Source organism: Meleagris gallopavo, chromosome 11 (genome assembly GCF_000146605.3).
Source record: "Meleagris gallopavo isolate NT-WF06-2002-E0010 breed Aviagen turkey brand Nicholas breeding stock chromosome 11, Turkey_5.1, whole genome shotgun sequence".
NCBI classification, from domain to species: domain Eukaryota; kingdom Metazoa; phylum Chordata; class Aves; order Galliformes; family Phasianidae; genus Meleagris; species Meleagris gallopavo.
In genome coordinates, this window is record NC_015021.2 from 13,853,193 (window position 1) to 13,871,849 (window position 18,657).

Genomic DNA, 18,657 nt, shown 5'->3' on the forward strand with positions numbered 1-18,657 from the left:
TTTTTTTGTACATGCTGGAATATTCAAGAGCATTTCATATCTATTCTCATATCAAGAAAAGAGCAATTAGATCAATAATGAAACAGGAGTGCTCCCTTTTACTTTCTGCGGTTTGCAAAGAGGTTCGTGTTTCTATGCGAGCACAGCTCTTGTTTTAGTGATGTGAAAGTGTGTGGTTTGTGCGATACCCAGTTTCTTCTAATATCTGAGTTTCTGTTGTTATCTACCTACAATTTACAGTAAAGCATCTTTTGTTCTCACGCCCCTCAATCTCCAAATTAGCCCAATTTTCCCAACAACAAGATTTTATCACCCTGTGTAGACCTTTTACGAATACTGGAAAGCTTGCCAACAACGTTCTCCACCGTAATGCAGCACAAATTCACAGAAGAAGGCATCACCAAGTCTATCTGTGCTTGCTTCTGTGTACACAGACTCATTAATAAGCTTTTCTTTGGAGAAAAGGACTGATTTTGTGTTTGAAAAAGCAACTAGAATTGGGCTGTGATCCATGAAAGGGGTCCCAAGGCGCTACACACAGTGGGTAAAATCACTGAGCAACATTTGAACCTCTGTTTACACATCAATATTGTGCTATTTACTATGATTAGATTATTACAATTTTCAAAAGTAATCAAAATATTTAGAACTAGGTTGTTGCTGTTGTTGTTTTTCTGGGTCTCTGCTGCAGAGCATGAATGTAATTCTTCTAATCTAAGCAAAAATTACTTAAGAACCCTTCTAAACTGGAAGGACACTGCCAGTAGTGCAGATGGGCAACCGGCTGGCTCCAGCGTCAGACTGAATTGTGCCATTTATAGCAGTTTGACCCTCTATACAACAGATGAGAGCACTGATGTTTTAGGCAGAGAAGTTCATTTTCCAGACTGCTGTTCACAGCCATGTGCTCTACTCCGGGATCCTTGACTGCGCTGCTTCTGTGACTCTCAGAGAAGTACGTCTTTACCAACCACACCGAAGGTCCCAGAGAGGGACTTCACCTTCTGCTACAACGTGAACATCAATCCGACAATAAAAATAGCACAACAACCAGAAAATTAAGTATTTCTGACGAGGAAGAGAGAATTGCCCACAGCAAGCATTTCAACCCTACGGCAAACCATCTGATCAGTTCTCGGAGTCCAAGCCTGACACAGGACACCAGGGACTCTCCATGCCTCAGTTCTGTACCTCTCTGGAGCTGCCTAGCACTCTACACACAGATATTTTTAATGGTCTGTTATGTTCTTTCTGGCACTGATTAAGCACTGGTGGTAACAGTGTGTTACCCAGTCCTTCAGCTGCTTCAACTGAGATTAGTTGAGGCAAGCCAGGACACAATTGTTTGAACGCCTTGATGCTTCTTGCACCCACCCGGGAGGACCTGGCTTTCAGCCTGCCTGCATAAACCCTAGGATTAGCCACTGCTGGAGAGGCTCCTTTATGGGATAAGTAAGAGGTCAAGCACCACAATCTAAAAAAGGCTGTGACGGGTGTACATAATCCCCCACAAGTTGCATTCCTCCACCTCTCCTTGCCAGTAAGAGCACACAGCAAAAGCCATTACAACCGCAGTCATGGAAATCCAAGTGCCAACTGCATCACTAAGCCTTCAGTGACTTTACCTGATGTCGTTGTCAAACATGCCAAAAAAGATGCGTTTGAAAGAGAAGCACAGAGAGGAACTGTATGAATATTGCTTACTTGGTTCTAAGCTGAAGCAGGACTGCTGAAACCTTCCAGTACTCCCTATGAATAGCTCCAATACTTGGGAGATAGCTGTAAATCTGGATTAACACAAGGCAATTCAAAATGTGCTTTTCAACTATCTGATCAAACGTTTAAATTGAGGGTAGGCACTAAACTCAAATCATTCTTATAAATCATAATAGATTAGAGTGACTATGGAACTCCAGCATCCCCAATTTCAAGGGGGCTCAGTTTCCCCACTGCTTTCTCCATGCAAGAGCCTCTGCAGACCCAGGGATCTCTCCAAGTTTGATGATATTGCATGCATTCCAAAGAAACATCCCACAAAGACAGATCTGATGCAACAAACAGACCATGGGAGCATGTTTGTTTATTCTAATGTGACCTCCCCCTCATCCCCCACACCTTAGCAGAGCCATCAGCTGGCCTGCCCCTCCCCAAAGCACCAGCACCGAGCTCAATCACATTGCTGCTGCAGCTTAACCCAGTGCCAGGAAAGGCTCCAAACATCTCTATGGAAACGAATGTGATAATAAAACTTCTGCTGAAGTCTCACTGCTCTCATACAGCTCTCAGGAAGTAGAACCTAGCTCCAACTGACCACAGCCTCCTTAGCAAAAGAGATTCTCACCTGCAACACAGCACCAGCTCTGGCAGCCAGCCATTAGGGATGCCAGGAAAACCTATTCTGCCTCTCTGTTCTCTCAGGAAAATTCACTGACCAGCACTGTTGGATGCAAATACCTTTCCTCTCCAATAACCTCAGCAGGATTTGGAGCACTGCAGGCGGGGTGAAGGTTCTCTTCACATCCTGCAGTGCCCCCAGAGATGCCCAAACTTCCCCAGCTATCCAGCCTGGCATCAGCTCAGTGTGTGCACAGCGGTTCTGGCCTCTCTGGGCAAGAATCTAGAAGAGCAGCTTTTATTAGACAGATTATGTCTGAAGTGACCCTGTTAGTCTGGGCTCTTTAGAGGTCAGTTCCAAAAGCTGAGGTGCCAAATCCAGCAGCATGCTCCTCTAGCAAGGGTCCTGCAGAGGTGGCCCAGCTCTTCTCTGGCCAAGGGCAAGGACCAAGGCAAAAGGGAGCACAGATTCCAGCAGTGCAGCCCTCAGAAGGCTGCAGAGCTCCTTCCTCCAGGCACTGCCTCAAGGTAAGGGCTGCAACTACTGCCTGCAGTACTATAAAATAAAAATTAAATATATATATAGAATAAAATATGAGTATACTGTAGCCTGAAAGCAGCCTGCTTCCTTTGATAGCTCTTCCGCAAGAAAACATTTTTGCTACAAGGTTCTACCATTTTGTACAGCATGTAGTAAGTGGATGCCTCTATTTTATGCTTTGCAGCTGAGTTCAATACAAGGAGAGCATCCTTACACACAGGACAACAGTGTTAGGGAAATACAATGTCCTACACGATAAAATAGCAGGGCAGTCATCTCCAGAACTTCTCAACATTCAAAAGATAGGAGGAGTTCTTCTACCTAGGATTGAAATGGTCAACTAAAATCTATATCTTAATATATCACTTTCTTCTTTTTATTTCTATTTCATTTTAATTCAGTGGCATTTAGCTAGCAGAATAGCTGTTAACAGAGGTCTAAGAAGTTGAATGCCATTTTCTGTATGTAGAAAAATGCTTTGGAGGAAACTGTAATTTGTCAGAAATACACATTTTAAAAAGTGGAAAATATGTTTGTTTGTCTTTTAAGGCAGCAAGAGATCCACCACGGCTCATCAAAAGGATCTTCAGTCCTAGAAAAGAAGAGAAGCATTATTTTCTCTTCCAATCCAAGAAAATAAGAAGGAAGAGATCGCTCAGAAGCACGATGGGAAGGGATCCTGTTCCAGTCCCACGCTCAGGGATGGATGAGCAGAACCCCTTCCCTTCCTCTGCTTCACAACCAGCACTGGAGAAGGATATGAAGCACCACAGCAATTTTACAAATTGCAGCTGTTCCCGCAGCCCAGGGTTTGGTCTTCCTACACCACTGGTGGCAGATAGCACATGCTGTTATTAAATCCGTACTTCAGCTCGTAATAGTAATTGTAGGAAATCTTCTGCTCCTGGATAACAAATCACTATCTTTATTTGGAGGGGAAAAAAAACAACAGAAGTTATCTTGGAGTTAAATAACTTTACTACTTTAACAATTAATAAAAATCGTCTAACCTATTTCTCCTGACTGGGAACACAAAGAAAACAGGATATGGACATATTAGATAAAGGTCAATGCACATTTACCCACCTCTTTGGAAATTGACAATGTTCTCGTGACAGCCATAAAGCTGCTTTGAATTTTAGTTCCCTAGAAAGTAAATATAAGGAATCCCAAAGCTGTAACCACAAGTGCCACAATTCTTAACACTGATGTCACATCCAGCTTAATGGGTACTGCAGCAGTCTGTATGCTAAAGCTTCAAAATCGCCTTCTATAGGAAGAAAACAGCAATTATCCCTCACCAAGCATGCATCACAATGCCTTCATTTGGTGCAGCGCAAGGACGTGTTTCATTCCTCAGCATTTGGGATGAGGCATGGCAGGGTTGGTGGGACTATTTACTGGATCTCTTACAAATATCTTAGGCTACTGTATGTTTTGTTTCCCTTCATCACTGCTCCTTCCCATTCCAACTACAAAATTTCATTTTCTATTGGAACCAGCTGACTTTCATTTGTGCCCATTTGTTTTTCTATCAATTAGCCAGGGCAAAGGGGTTGCCTTTCAGAGCCCTTTCTGGTACACTAGACATAAGGGGACACTGTAATTAATAGATGTCAGGCACAGTCCCTCCTGACACATTGATTCCTTACTACTTAAGAAACACTTGGGGAGAGCACAATCAGCCCTGACTGCCGGGGGTCCTCATAAAATCCATACGCCTGGATTTACAGAAACTGCTAATCACTTTGGATGCTGAGAAGGGGTATGGAGGAATCTGATTTTGTGAAGCAAAGGAAGCCCCTAATTAACTAACACCTTCACATGCTTCAAAGGGAGAGCCACCCAGAAGACTTCCAGAGTAGGAGGCCAGTAGGAAAAATGCTTCTGGTCTCCAGTCCAGACCTTCACTGGTGGGGAATATGAACACTGTCACCAGCTCCAGGGCATTCCATCCCCACGACACCCAGGCACAGCCACCAGGATCACCACACCGCTGGCTCCGTTCTTCCTACTGCCATGACAACATTGCTAAAAACTGTGTTTTTCTGTGCACTACCAGTTCTCACCAGGCAGAAAAGACCAAACCCAAATCTGTTTGCTCCTACTGCTCGGGAGACCAACCCCAGCTTTAAAGAAAAATTCCCCTCTTTGATTTGCTGGCTAACGCTGAGTCTCTTAGGAGAGAGAATGGCACTTCTGGGCGGTGCGTTTCCATATGAGAGGGAAGAAAGGTTCTCCATGAAAGGATGCATCAGTGCCACGCTGCAAATCTCTTATTTCAAACCAATACAAATGGTTATAGCTCTCCTCTAAGAAGTAGTCAGAAAACAACTCTCTTCAGTCTCCCTTAATAACACTGCCTTATGCTGGCATCTAGACAGTCCAGTGAGTTAAGCTGTGACAGAGATGTTCAAAAGAAAAGAGAAAGAAATGAAGTCTGCTCTGAAGCCATCCCACGTGCTCATGGTCCCAACACCACCACTCAAAGCACACTTCTCCCAGCAGTTCTGCTCCCACAGCATGCAACTGTTGAATGCCTTCCCACTGGAAGCCTTTTCAGATTTCTGCAATGATAACTACAAAAGGAAAATCACTAGAGGAGGACACCCAGTGGCTTCCAGCCAGAACACAACCCGCCTTCAGCAAGACCTTTGATTTGCACAGACACACACTGAAGTTGTTCTTCACAACAAAGAACAGCCCGTCTGTTGCATAACTAACCTTAGGCTGCGTTAGATAAGTCGTGCCTTCTCGCAGATCAACTGACCTTAAATAATGTCCCCAGTATTCTCAGAGCCAATAGGTTTCTCATTCAGAGCTCAACCGACAGGTTCTCCTTCCAGCTATTTCTTCAGAAAGGTACACAAAAAAGGTTTCAAGAGAAATCTCATGCTTACTGTTCCAAGGGCAGCTTTCAAGGCCAAAAAAGAAGCACAAGATCTCAGCTCCAGATTCACATCTTCCCTCGAAGGCTTCTTCAGTGCTTTGTTACAGCAAAACGAGTGAGGGCTTTAGCAGGACTGAAAGGGGACTGCAGAGGACACTAACTGGAAAGCCAGTACAAGTCGTGAAATACCACTGCAGCTCTGCTACTGAATCAAGCCCAGCTCAGAACAACCAGCCATGGCAATGAAGCGCTGCTTTGTGTTCTGGCTATAGGCAAAACAAAGGTCTGGGTAAGAGGAGGTCTCACTTGTCATGCAAGGGTCAGCACCAAAGGCAAATTCTACCATGGCATTTCCGTTCTGCTGCCCAGCCCATTACTAAGGGTGGAGATAACAGCAGGATCTTTCATTGCGCATCCAAAAATGCCCTTTAACGGAGCGGCACCGCATCACCCCATGGACATAGTCCACTCAGGAGGGATATCAATCCCTGTAGAAGCTGATCGTTCCCACTGTAGCGATGCAAAAGTGCAGATGAGATCCTTTTGCACCATTCCTTCGACGTCCCTGGCTGCAAGATGATGCAAGAGCTCTGCAGCAGACTGAGAGGTAGAAGCACAGGGAAGACAGACTGTGGAAGTAAGCATGGCTCTGCACCTCTCCTGGAAAGCAATTTTGTTGCCCAAGCAGACATCTGTGCATTGCCCACTGGTGGGAGCAAGGTTTTTAGAAGGGAAACGTTGTGCAAAGCAGGGTGATAATCCTTCGGGAATGCAAGCACCAAAACAACTGGCCAGTGAACCTGCAGCAAAGGCACTAAAAGCCCGGCTATTTTCTGACGCTGGTTAAGTTGTCACACAGCCTCCACTTGAGCAGCAGTTTCTCAACCTATAAATCAGGGCCGACAGGGCTTCCCTTGCTGCTACATGACACTCCACTCATTCAATTGCCGTCTGTCAGGAGCTCTGACACGAGGGCAGATGTAACTAATGCATGCATCCAGCAACTCCCAGAGCCCTTCCTATGGAGCACATCAGGACAGAAGCCCTACCTCACCCTTGCAATCAGCCAAGCCAGGCTTCACCCTAAAGCTCTGCCATACAAAACAGCCAAGCTACTTCCTATACGAGCCATCACCGCCTCTCTCTTACTGCAAGAACGCAGATCTGGAGGGCTGCTTGTGCCAAACAAGCTCAATGGCCACAGAGGAGCTTTCTAGTAAACCGAGCCCTGAATGCTAAGCAAGGGCTTGCTGAGCTGAGTTACTGGAATCTACTCCTCCCGCATAGTCAGCATATATGAATACATCCTCTTGCTTCATTAAATTTTAATTGGAGTACATGTGAATAGGTTTTACTGGTGACTTAATCAAAGGGAGTTTGAGTACAAGGTGTTCACGAGAGAAGCTAGAAAGCAACATCCTTTCCAGCTTTTCTTTCTGATTTTTTTAAGCATTCATTGTTGATTTCTTCAGGTCAGTTAACATTTTTGAGCTGCTGCAAAGAACCATGAAAAATAGCCACAAAGTGCAAATAAAGCACTTTGGAGGGAAACCGGACACAGACCATTAACCCTGTGTTCCTCGTCATTATCCAGACAAAAATTAAATGCAAAGTCCCAGAGCAGCTGTTGCATTAGCCAGTTGATTGGCAGTGCTAAGCACAATGATTGCTTTGCTGCTCTGTGTCATGCGTGTTTGGGCTGGACTGTCTGGAGTTTCATTATTTTAAGTGTCCTTAGGTACTCTGAAACCACAGCGGATTTGAACCTATAAAAAAATCCTACTTGTAAACTCTGAGATTTCCTCAGTAATCGCCTTCTCTTGTACTTGAACACAGATGTTTATTTGTTCTCACATGCTTTTCTTTAGCTTAGAGAGACTTGGCATGTATTTTCTTGCCTACCTAGAACAGGACAACCATCTCCAGAGCTGCCTCCATACTAAAACACAGACTGTATGACCGGATTCTCAACCTCCATAAAATCCACATGGTCACTATGGCCTGAATTGACTTTCAGCTGTCTACACCAGCTGAAAAACTACCAGCAAAGCAACTCTGCTGCCTCCCCTTCTGCACTCCAGTCCGCAAGAGGCACAGCTGGGGATGGGGCTTCGGCGTCCGACCGCACGAGGAACAAAAGGCAGCTCTGTGCTCTGCTAAGTGAATCAAAAAATGAAATTGCAGCAATTTAAAACCACAACAAAGAACTTAGTGGACTACTCCTGCACACTGCTTAGAAATGTATATTCTGCGCAGTGATACATTCTGGCAGCCTGGGACTCTGACACACTTTCTATGGCAATGTTCTAATATTAGAAAAATCTGGTCATAAGCTAAAAATGTTACAAAAATAGCCGAGGATCATAAGTTACCAGCTGAGTCAGAGCGCGATCTGCTACTTGACTTTCATGCTATTTTATTCTTAAAAATTAAAAAAAAAGGGGGGGGTGGGGAATACATCACATAGTGTTTCTTTTTAAAAACATTTCCTTCTACCATTGGTAATGAAGGAGAATGAGCCCTTGTAGAGAGGAATTTCTTGTGTGCCACCCAGAAAAATCACTCAAAATGGCAGAAATCAATCTACAAAGGAGCAAAGGACACGGATGTATGTACTTGTGTACCATTGTCAAATCATTCACCAACCCTGCTGTGTGTGAGCTCTGGAGGGCAGGAGGCTGCCTCTTGCCCCAAGTTAGGGGCTCAGGGATCTCAGTGGTATTGTATCTGGTGGTACAGTGGCATAAATAACAAGAATCTTACATGTTCAGTGCAGCCTCCATCATAAAAGCATTTTGTTTGCATGCCGTACTTAAATCATCAGTAAATAATTAACAGACAGTACGAGCATGTAACAGAACTGAGTCACAGGTGTTAGCTAGGAAAAAATGCTATAAATTGATATGTCATAGTAATAAGCAGCCTGCTCACCTGTTGGGTGCTGCAGAAATTAATTAAACAATTTAGTGTTCATAAATTAACCCCTGACACACACAGCCTTACTAGAAAGCTGTACTCTGTTATTTATGACTGTAATTTTCCTCCTTTCACAGATTTGGCAGACTTCAAATGAAGAAACTGTGACCTGTTTCCTGTGGAGAGCTGAGGGATACAGTGAGGGAAGGGGCAGTGGGAGCAAGGAAGGGATGTGAAGGAGATGACCCATGTGAACACAGCAGAAAAGTAGACTCCTGTCTTTCCACATCTCAGTTTCTCGCTCCTTCCTGATGTGTGTACATCAGCAGAGCTCAGCACAGAGCTGCTCCAGGCAAAGATATGGGGCTGAGCATGGCATCCCCCAGCTCAGCCCCTCTCTTGAAGTGCTCTAGCTTCTGTGGGATCTATGGCAACCTCACCTCACTGCAGGCATGGATGCACTCAGGCAATGATGCAACTTTCCCGCTTCCAGATCTGAAATTATCAAGTTCTGTGCAATCTCGGGCTTCCTCTGCACTGTATTTGCCTGGAAACGTGGCCTGAGCTTCCTCAAAGAATGCAGATAGAGAGCTCCGCTCCCCAGTGATGGATGGCCATCAGCTCTCTCCAGAGCCAAGCTTAGGGCGTTGCTTTTATATGCACACGCTTCCCAGAACACCCATTTCCAGGCCTGCTTTCTGCAAACCTGGCCCAGGAGATTTCTTTACGTGAAGGTAGAGCAGCAGAAAGCAGATGATGCATCAGGAAATCCTCCTGTCAGATGTCGTGCTGCGAGAACGCAGCTCTGCTATCAGAGCTCTCCATGCTCCATAAAACACTGAAGATGTTCAACATCACAACATTTCAGCCCGAGACATACAGCTGCCTGAAAAGCAACGTGCAGAAGCCTGCTAAAATGACAAGGGAAGGATGACTCTTCAGAGAAAAGCAGATGACTAAAAAGTTATTCCATCCAAAAACAGTGCACTCAGGAAAGTAAATTGTCAGTGTCCTATAATTGTTAGCAGTGTTATCCTTCCATAAACGTGCTGACCCCTGGCTCCTCTGCAGCTCTGCCTGCAAACAAAACCTAAAAAAGCCCCTTTTTAACAACAACTACAAAATGTTTAAGCTTGTTTCAATGAGTTTGTTTTGGTTCTGAATACAGTAAAATACAAGCAATGAATTCTGGATTTTTTCCCCCCCCAAAGTGCAGCTCCCATACGCTTAAAAGTAAATGGGAGTGCTTTGCTTCCCAGGGTACGTAACTGGAACATTTTCCTAGCACCTAATAAAACACTGTTTGGTTGATACTAACCATTAAAATATGTGTTTCAAGTCATGTAATGTTCCCCGTGAAATTTGCCTTTTTGCTCCACGAAAAAAAAAGGGCACTGAAAGGAATCCTGCAACCATAAGGATCTCACTTATTTCATGGAAGTATCATTTTAAAAGCCCCACAGCATGATCAAAGCACTGTTGAGAACAGATGTTCCAGGCTTTACAAATTCCAGCATAAGTATTTTTAAGACATTTATCACTGCAAAGTTCTTTCAGCCAATTTTTCTCCTGCAAGAAGCGTGCCTGCACTTTGCTCCTTGAGGAAGATGTGTCCATCCACAGACTCCTGGCTGCTGACCCTACCCTGCCAGAACATCTCAAGGGGAATTTGATGCAGTTTCATGTATGGGAATGTACAGACCCCGGACTGACTGTCCACATGGACCCTCTCCCAAAAACCTCATCACTCCATTCCCTTGACACCACACAAGTGCCTATGCCCAAAGTAAGTCGCTTCTCGTTGGCCATCATCCCTTGCAATCGCCCCATTGCTGCCATGACCAGCCCTGAGCAATCTCATCTAACTTTAAAGCTTAACTCTGCTTTGTGCCAGAGGCTGTACAAGAAACCTGAGAGGTGCTTCCTATAGAAGCTACTGGAGGATTACACATCTCCAGTGGGAGCTACAAGGAAATGCCTTGAATCATGCCAGCACACTAAGGAAGCACCCCAGCTCTTCCCATAAGCGTGGGACCCTCTGTATGTAGGGGCACCCTCTGCATGTAGGGGTGCTGCGCTGGTCCCAGCAGCAGGCACACACCACTGCTGAGCTACAAGGCTGGGTGCAAGGAGATGCTCAGCAGCTAACACGTTGGACACCATAAAGCCAGACGGCAGAGCCAGAAGGGGCAATAGCAGGGACCATGCAGGAATCTCCTTGTTCTCTGGACAGAATCAGTGAGTCCTTATGGAGGCAGAGAACACATTTCATCTGTAACTCAAATTGCAGCCAAATTTCCATTCCAAGTGAAGTTCTCTGGAAGTTCAGCTCTCCACAGTCAGTTTCTGTGTATTCGATTTTCTTCCCAGGAACATCACCAAGATCTCTGTTGCTGAGAAAGCCTAAACACTGTGCAGAACTTGTGAGAGTGAGTTTTGTGAGAGTGAGCAAAGTACCAATGTACTCATGACTACCCAAGAGTCCAAAACATACAGTTTCTCTATATGTCCAAAGAATAATGTGGGTTTTTGTACCCAAAGTAAAAAGGGGATCTGAAACAACCAGCTCCTTTGAAATGTCACATATTCACAGAAGAAGGTGTTTGTGAAGAGAACATCACTTCTCTAATATGTGCCCAGTTTAGTTTCACCTGTTTCCATGTGCTCCCTTCCCAATTCCTACAACCTGCTTGCACATCCTGTTTCACTATGAGTACGAGCTTCTCCCCCAGAGCAGTGCTGCCTTCACTTCTCCTCACAGAGTGAGCTGAAGTAACAGTCAAACTGGGAGCAAAAAAACAGATAAGTTTCCCCTTGTTTGTCCAAGCTGCAAACATGACTGAGGTGCTGGGACAGTTCTTTCAACATAGGGTACCACCTTCCAACAGTCCTCTGATGAGAAGAAGGAAGAGTGGTGGCCTCTGAAAGAGCAGTGACTGGAAAAGCATGACAAGGCAGAGCAGGTCTTCCAGCAGGAGGGAGGACAAGGAAAAGGATGCCTAGAACATATTAGAGGAAACCCCAGATTTCAGAGATGGGGGGCAGGACAGAGATGCTGGCAGCACGCAGAGGTCTGAAAAGAGATGAGGACAACTACGAGTGCCTATCAGAGGAAGTCAGGCAGAAACTGGAAAGTGTGGAGGAGCCAACTTCAGTGAGGAGTGGTCTGAAAACACCCTCCAACAGCAAAGGAAACTGAGACAAAAGGAAGACACCTTCCACACAAATAAACACGACAGCTTAAACGCTGCCCGCTGTCACCTCAAAGGTCTGCAGAAGACTCATGACTACATTTACCCACCCAAACTGGAACACCTCAACCTGACGAGGTGAGCTGGACCCCCCTCTGCAGGAGGCTCTGTCAGCTCTCTTTCACAGAAAGCCAAGCTCTGACTCTGGCACTGTGTCAAATCTCAGGGAGTAACAGCTTCCAGCAAGCTTTGTAACATCTGTCTCCAGACTCCCCCAGCAGCCATGAAGGAAGCAGAAGTGCAGCCCATGAAGCAGCTCCCCGGCATCCCCTATGCATGGCACCCCTGGAACTGCTCCTCTCACCCAACACATCTTTTCCTATACAGTCCTCTTCTTTTAGCACTTCTCAAGTTGTTAAAACCTGCCTTCTTTATTTACTTATGAGCTACAGATTCTTATTTTAAACATCCACGTTAAACTTGCCCCTCCCAAAATACCATTTGTTATAAATTATAATACACCCATGAAATCTTGCCACGCTGGCAGCCAATGACTGTGTGTGCACAGAAACCCATAAACATCACAGCTACAGATCTGGAAAAACAAAATATTCTCTAATGTAACCTCAAAGGGAGAACAGAAACAGCAGGATCACCCGAAGCCCCCAAACCCAAAGCCACCATCTATCCATGCACCCTTGGAAAGAGCAGCATCACTGCCCAAGGACATCATAGGGGCTGTGCCATCAGTGGGAGTCCCTGAATACCCATCGGTATTCTGACCCTGCCACACGGGGAGAGTGCTTTAAAGGAGCACTCAGGATGCTGTGAGAAGCCATCAGTATTGTTCGGCTGAGTTCCAAATATCACAACCTGCTCCAGACCTGAGGTTTTGCTATGCTGTCTTCCCACCTCAGTGCATTCACTGAGAGTTTTTAAGAAAGAAAAAAAAAAAAAAAAGGTCCTGGACAATTATCAGGCCTTTTGATTTAGCTGTTAAAAAAACCCTACATCGTTTCCCTCTTGTTTTTCTAAATAAAAATAATGTATAGCCCTAACTTGATAATAAATATGCTCAGAAGCTGTCTTTAAGTAAAAGCTTTTGATAACAAATTGCCTATGCTAACTGCTATTTTACTGTTGAATTTTTTATTGTTGCTTAAGCACTGCAATTATGCTAATAAGTCTGCGAGGATGGTACACTAAAGCATTGAATGTGACAGATATAATACTCAATAAAATGTTAATCTTACCTGAAAATTGGAATCAAACAGCCTTATTAGTATTTATGGATATGGCATCTTTAACATGTTTCTTAAGAGGAATATATATATGCAACGGATATTTTCAAATATACCTTGCTATTTCTCGTGCCTCCATGTGATTTAATTCAGGGTGCCTATTACCCCTGCTGCTAACTTCCAGTCCCTTTCGGATGAGGAAAAAAGCATTCTCGTTTTTGAGCTACACTGAACTTCTGCACTGCTGAATGGTTTTGCCCTCCAAACCTACAGGTGAGATGGTCTCTGACCCTACTGTGGGCTTCGTGCTGTGCCTTCACTTGCTCACCCATGAAAGAAGTCAAAAACAACCTCAATATATTCACGTGCTTCTGACATAAGCTGTATTTACTCCCATGATCGGGCTGCATCAACAGACCATTCTTACACAGTACACTGGTGTGGCTCCCAGACACTGCAGGCTAATGCTTAAATAACAGCCTGCTGTCTTGCAGCCTCACTGCTCCTACTGCTCTCACCCAAAGAAGTTAATTCTGCTGACAGGACTGCAGAAACGTCAATAAGACATCATTACTTCTCCTGACAGACAATCGAGGTTCTTGCTGCTGGATGCTGCTGCTCCTCCGTGAAAAACACGAGACAGGAGCCATCCAGGAACTGCTTCGATGAATACTGACAATGGGGAAAACCATTGTGGGCGGCTGCCCACCGAAACAAGCCATTTCCAAAGCACACAAAAAATCACATGAGCTGCCCACACTCCCGGCAGAAAACACACAGGGACTTTCTTGTGCATCGCCTGCAATGCACACCAGCTTGCTCTCAGGTCAGGATGTCCCTTCTTATGTTTATGGGAGGAAAGAGGACTGCTTTGGAGGACACGTAGGTCAGGGCAGTTCCACAAGACCTCATTTGCAGATGCAGGCACGGAGCACAGCATGAGAAAAAAAAACGATTTTCAGTTGCAAAATCATTCAAATAAAACTACAGAATTGACTGAGCTTGCACCTCGGAGAGCTGTGAGACGCACCTCGGGGCTCCTCTGCCCCAGGTTTGCCCCAGCACGAAGTGCCAGGCTCCAGATCTTCAGGTCAAGCCGGCAAGTCAAGCACTGCACCGCTGCTGTGTGCTGCAAGGCAACCCACAGACACAGCAGGGCTCAGCTCTGAGCCTGGTCATTATTTTCAACCCTCGGGGGAAATGTAAATTTAACTCGGGCATATTGTTTTCTTTTGCTAAGCAGCAATGCTTGAATGTTAACTCCAATCCTGACAGGCATATGTATATTCTTTGCAAATAACCTCACCCTGACCAGTCCAAAAGGTCAAAATCAAAAAATAATAAGAAAAAAAGAGAAGCTTGGAAAACTGTCAGTATCAGTGGCACAAGCCCTCAACCAACTAACCATCCCCACCACAATGTGAACTGCAAGCTCTTGGATTTATTTGATTGATTGAGATCAAAAGATCAGAGGGCACAGAGGAAATTGCATCCTTCTATGCACGCATGCTGCTTTCAAGATTTGAGCAGATAGTTGCAGGAATTTTAAAACTCAAAGGGGGGAAAAAACAACATTTAAAGGTGATTTCAGAAAGGCATCCCCTTATTTCTCTCTTGACACCCTACGCATTTTTTAGAGCTATCTGAATGGTTCCTCCATGTTCCTGCAGCCCTGGGACCCAACAGCTTATCTCTGCTAAACAGAAGATGCTAACAAACAATAAGACACTCATATAACCCCAGAGGAGACATCACTATTTGCTGACATTAAGGATGAAAGGCAAATTTAGAGAAACCAAACAAATCCCAAATGAAGTCCAACAGGAGACTTAAGAATTCCCTACTGCTATTCGGGTGTCCTCTGACACAGGACACACATCTCACTACACTGCTTGGCTGCACAAGGAAGATGAAGCGCCTTCAATTTGCTCCTCTGGCAATGATCACACAGAGGCACTGGGGCTGCCTGGGCCCACGTGAGGTTTGTCACCTGCAGCTCCCAGGGGAGCAAGGGAGAAGCAAAGGGACTGAATGAGCAGCCATCCTTAGGACACAATTTCAACACAGAGCACAGAAAAAGCCTACACTGCATTCACTGTCAAGACTGGACAAAGAAATGCAAGGAAGAACAGGAACAGAAGAAATATGAAACTCTGCCATCCCATCAGCCCTTGAACCAAAGAGAAAACATTTGGTTCTCATGCTTGTGTTTCACATATTGTTTATATTTTGCTCAATTTACCTGAATCTGTAGCACTGTCCTCTCACATCTGAACTACATAGCTGTGATTACCTGCCTGAGAATAAGAGAAAAACCCCTGATATAGATTACAGAAGAGACCCAAACTTCCAAGAACTTGCTACAAAGGAACAAGAATTGGTACAACCTCCTGGTTCTGTCACAGGTTTAGATTACATGCCAAAACCAAGGGCTGAGCTCCATTTCCACATGCTTGCACTTCTCACCAGAAGGAGGACATCACCTTTCAGGTTACAAAGATTATCGCCATAGATTTGAAGCAGACCAGGCAGTTCCTTCTGCACAGGTACACCGAGTTGTTCTTTTTTACCTTATCAGTTTTGAATAACATCATTAAGATAAGAATTTCACCTTCTCTGATTTCTAACCTTCAGCAGGCTGTAAGGACTTTCCAGAAGTCATCCCGCCTGTTGCCCCACTACATGAAGGGATCAGTTCTCCTAAACCACAACCAGTGAGGCTTTTTTAACTGATTCTAAAACCTTTCCAACAAACAACTGAAACTCCACAAGCTCCTCAGGCAGTCCATCCAGTGCTCAGCTCTTCTCAGTGCAAGAAATCATTTACTAACATCTCATCTAAATTTCTCCTGCTGCAACTCAAGCCTGCGATTTGTCTTACTTACAATGAGCAGATTTACAGTTTGTTCCTTCTCTTCACAAGTTCACTGTTGCCAAAATTCACAAACTGAGGCACCAGTGTGGTTTGCCCTTTTTTTTTTTGCCATTTTGCTTTTGCCCAAAGCGTGTTCTTAGTCTTCTGTCTCTGCATTGTGTATTTCATTTCTTACCCCAAGAAAACAGGCAGCTACAATATCACAAGGCCGTTTCAAGAGAAGACGCTCACATCCAAAGGCTGATGCAGTCAGGCACACCCAATTATAAGGCACTCTGAAAGAAGAAAAAAAAGATTTCTTTTCAGGACGGTATGCAAAGGGTCTGAAAATAAACCAGCAACCATGAACTGCAATTTAGTCCACTCTTTTACTGAACATTCAAATAGATCTTCAAAAGTAACATCAATGACTGCAGATACATCATACCCCACCACTCAAACTTTGCAACTTTTTATCTGGTAACCACCAGAAGGATGTGATAGATCTTCCTTCTACCAAACAAGACAACACTGACTTGCACAAAGTTCTGCCAAGCTACATGCAGTAGCCAACACACATCAAAATCAGATGGCTCCAACTCCAGCACTTTATTCATTGTGACAGAGGACAAATCTTGATGTTGCCACTGGTGACTTTATTTTCAGTGTCACTGAAACCAACAGAGACAAAGCTACTTTGAGATTTGAGCGTATGTAATTATGGGGTAGATCCAGAGGAAAGTAGTCAGATTCAGTGAAAGGCTGAATAACTTGTGTGTACAACATATGCCCTACCTCCCAGTCTGCAGGATGCTCTGCATAGCAAAAAGAAATCTTTCTCCTGAACAAAACAGTTTGGTGATAAAGGAGAAAGAAGGAAGAAAGGATTTATACGAGCAGTGTTGGGAAACACAGGGGAAGAGTTCTGAATAGCACAAGCATCCCAAATTTCATGAGATAACAAGCAACAAGGGAGAGCAGTGATAATACATCTGCTTTCCTATTTTTGTAAGCAATCAATTTGCCACAACAGCACCTTTGAATGGATTATTTCTTGTACTCCATCCAGTCACAATCCCTTTCTCCCATTAGTAGGGGGATGCTGTTAGCATCCACTCGGCATGGTTTTTTTTTTCTCTCTTCAGTCCTTCTCAGATGGCCTGGACTTTTGCTTTCATTGATCATTTCCCACTTCCCAATACAGCCCAAGTGCAGTCAGCACAGAAAAGTGACATGCTCCTATTTAGCATAGACTTGATAACAGACGTGGTGCTTCCAAGGCTAAAGACAAATACCTGCACCAATAATGTCCCTACATCACACAATAGCTGAGGAGACTAAGCAATAAATGCCTTGTACTGAAGACAGAACTCAAAGAATCTCAGCAATGTAGATGGCCAACTAATGAAGGAGTTCAAACAGAGGTCTGTCTTTAACGACGCAAATAGCTTTGATGATTTCCACAAGACCACCTGTGGTATCAGAGACATTACCTCCCAAAATGCCAGTGAGAGATATGGATGTTCAGCAAGGGATATAGATGTGAGGAGTGCTTCCACCAGGAATATACACCCATTTCTATGGCAGAATTAGAACAGCTGTTGAAAACCATGAAGTAGTATTGAATGGCAGCTAAGGACAGGGAGCCAAGAAGACTACCACATGCAATTGAAACTTCCAAGGGATTAAGCTAGGTCAAATGTAATTACACAAAACTGGAACTTGGCCAGGGTATTGGTTTAAGAAAATTAAAAGAGGTGTTCAAAAGTTTCAGAGATAGAGTCCTTCTGTTAATTATTTGGTGAGTCAGTTGCTGAAGTCTCAGTACTCTGGGAGGCTGTCTGAAAAAAGGGGAAAATGAGACATAAACTTAAAGGGCATTAGGAATGATTAGCAAGAGCCTTTGTTCTCCATGGCAATGCTTGCTGCACTACTGTGTGAATGCCTTTCATGTTCATGCTGGAAAGTGGCCTTAGCTCCTTTGATACTTCTGGGAGGAAACATTTAAGTGTACAAATATCCCACTGTCAGAAGTTCCAGACAACAGTCGAGGAACATCAACATATCCCAGCCAGGTCAGATCCAGCTCTCAGGCAGCGCTTCTGCTCAAGAGAGGAATGCAAAGAGACATTTAGAAGCTTATCTAGACCCTAAGCAATGTTTACCCTACTTGCTGGCCATGTACGAAGGCCAGGTCACATGGAAAACAAGGTTGCAACCACACAGGACAGCGTTCTTCTTACTTTCTTAAGGTTTTGGGAAGATGGAGAGCACTTAAGGTGATAAGCAGATAAGAAAAGGTGCTTCATGGTCAATGTGGTCCTCAACAACGACAAAGAGGAGCTAAAAGAAGGAAGTGGACAGGCTCTTTAGCAGGGTCTCTTGTGATAGGACAAGGCACAATGGCAAACTAAAAGAGGGGACATTTAGACTGGATATAAGGAAAAAGTTGTTTGTTTGTTTGTTTTTTTTACTCTAAGGATGGTGAGGCACTGGCACAGGTTGCCCAGAGGCGGTGGGTGCCCCTTCCCTAAAGGCACCAAAGGTCAGGCTGGACGGACTCTGAGCCCCTGATGGAGCTGTGGGTATCCCTGTTCAGTGCAGGGAGTTGGACCAGATGGCCTTTAACTCAAGCAATTGTATGCTTCTATGAACAACAGATAAGAGTGAAGGCACACTTTTTTTTTTTT

The 18,657-nt window shown here is 44.5% G+C and overlaps 1 protein-coding gene across 7 annotated transcripts in view; it reads right to left on the bottom strand.

Moving 5' to 3' along the window:
* LOC116217055 (lipoma-preferred partner homolog) overlaps nucleotides 1–18,657 on the bottom strand; it is a 149,506-nt gene that overhangs the window by 79,388 nt on the left and 51,461 nt on the right. For all 7 annotated transcript variants that reach the window (XM_031555158.1, XM_031555157.1, XM_031555152.1 and 4 more), the window contains one exon: nucleotides 16,164–16,263. The gene's annotated coding sequence lies outside the window, so the exon portion shown is untranslated. The remainder of the gene's footprint in view (nucleotides 1–16,163; nucleotides 16,264–18,657) is intronic.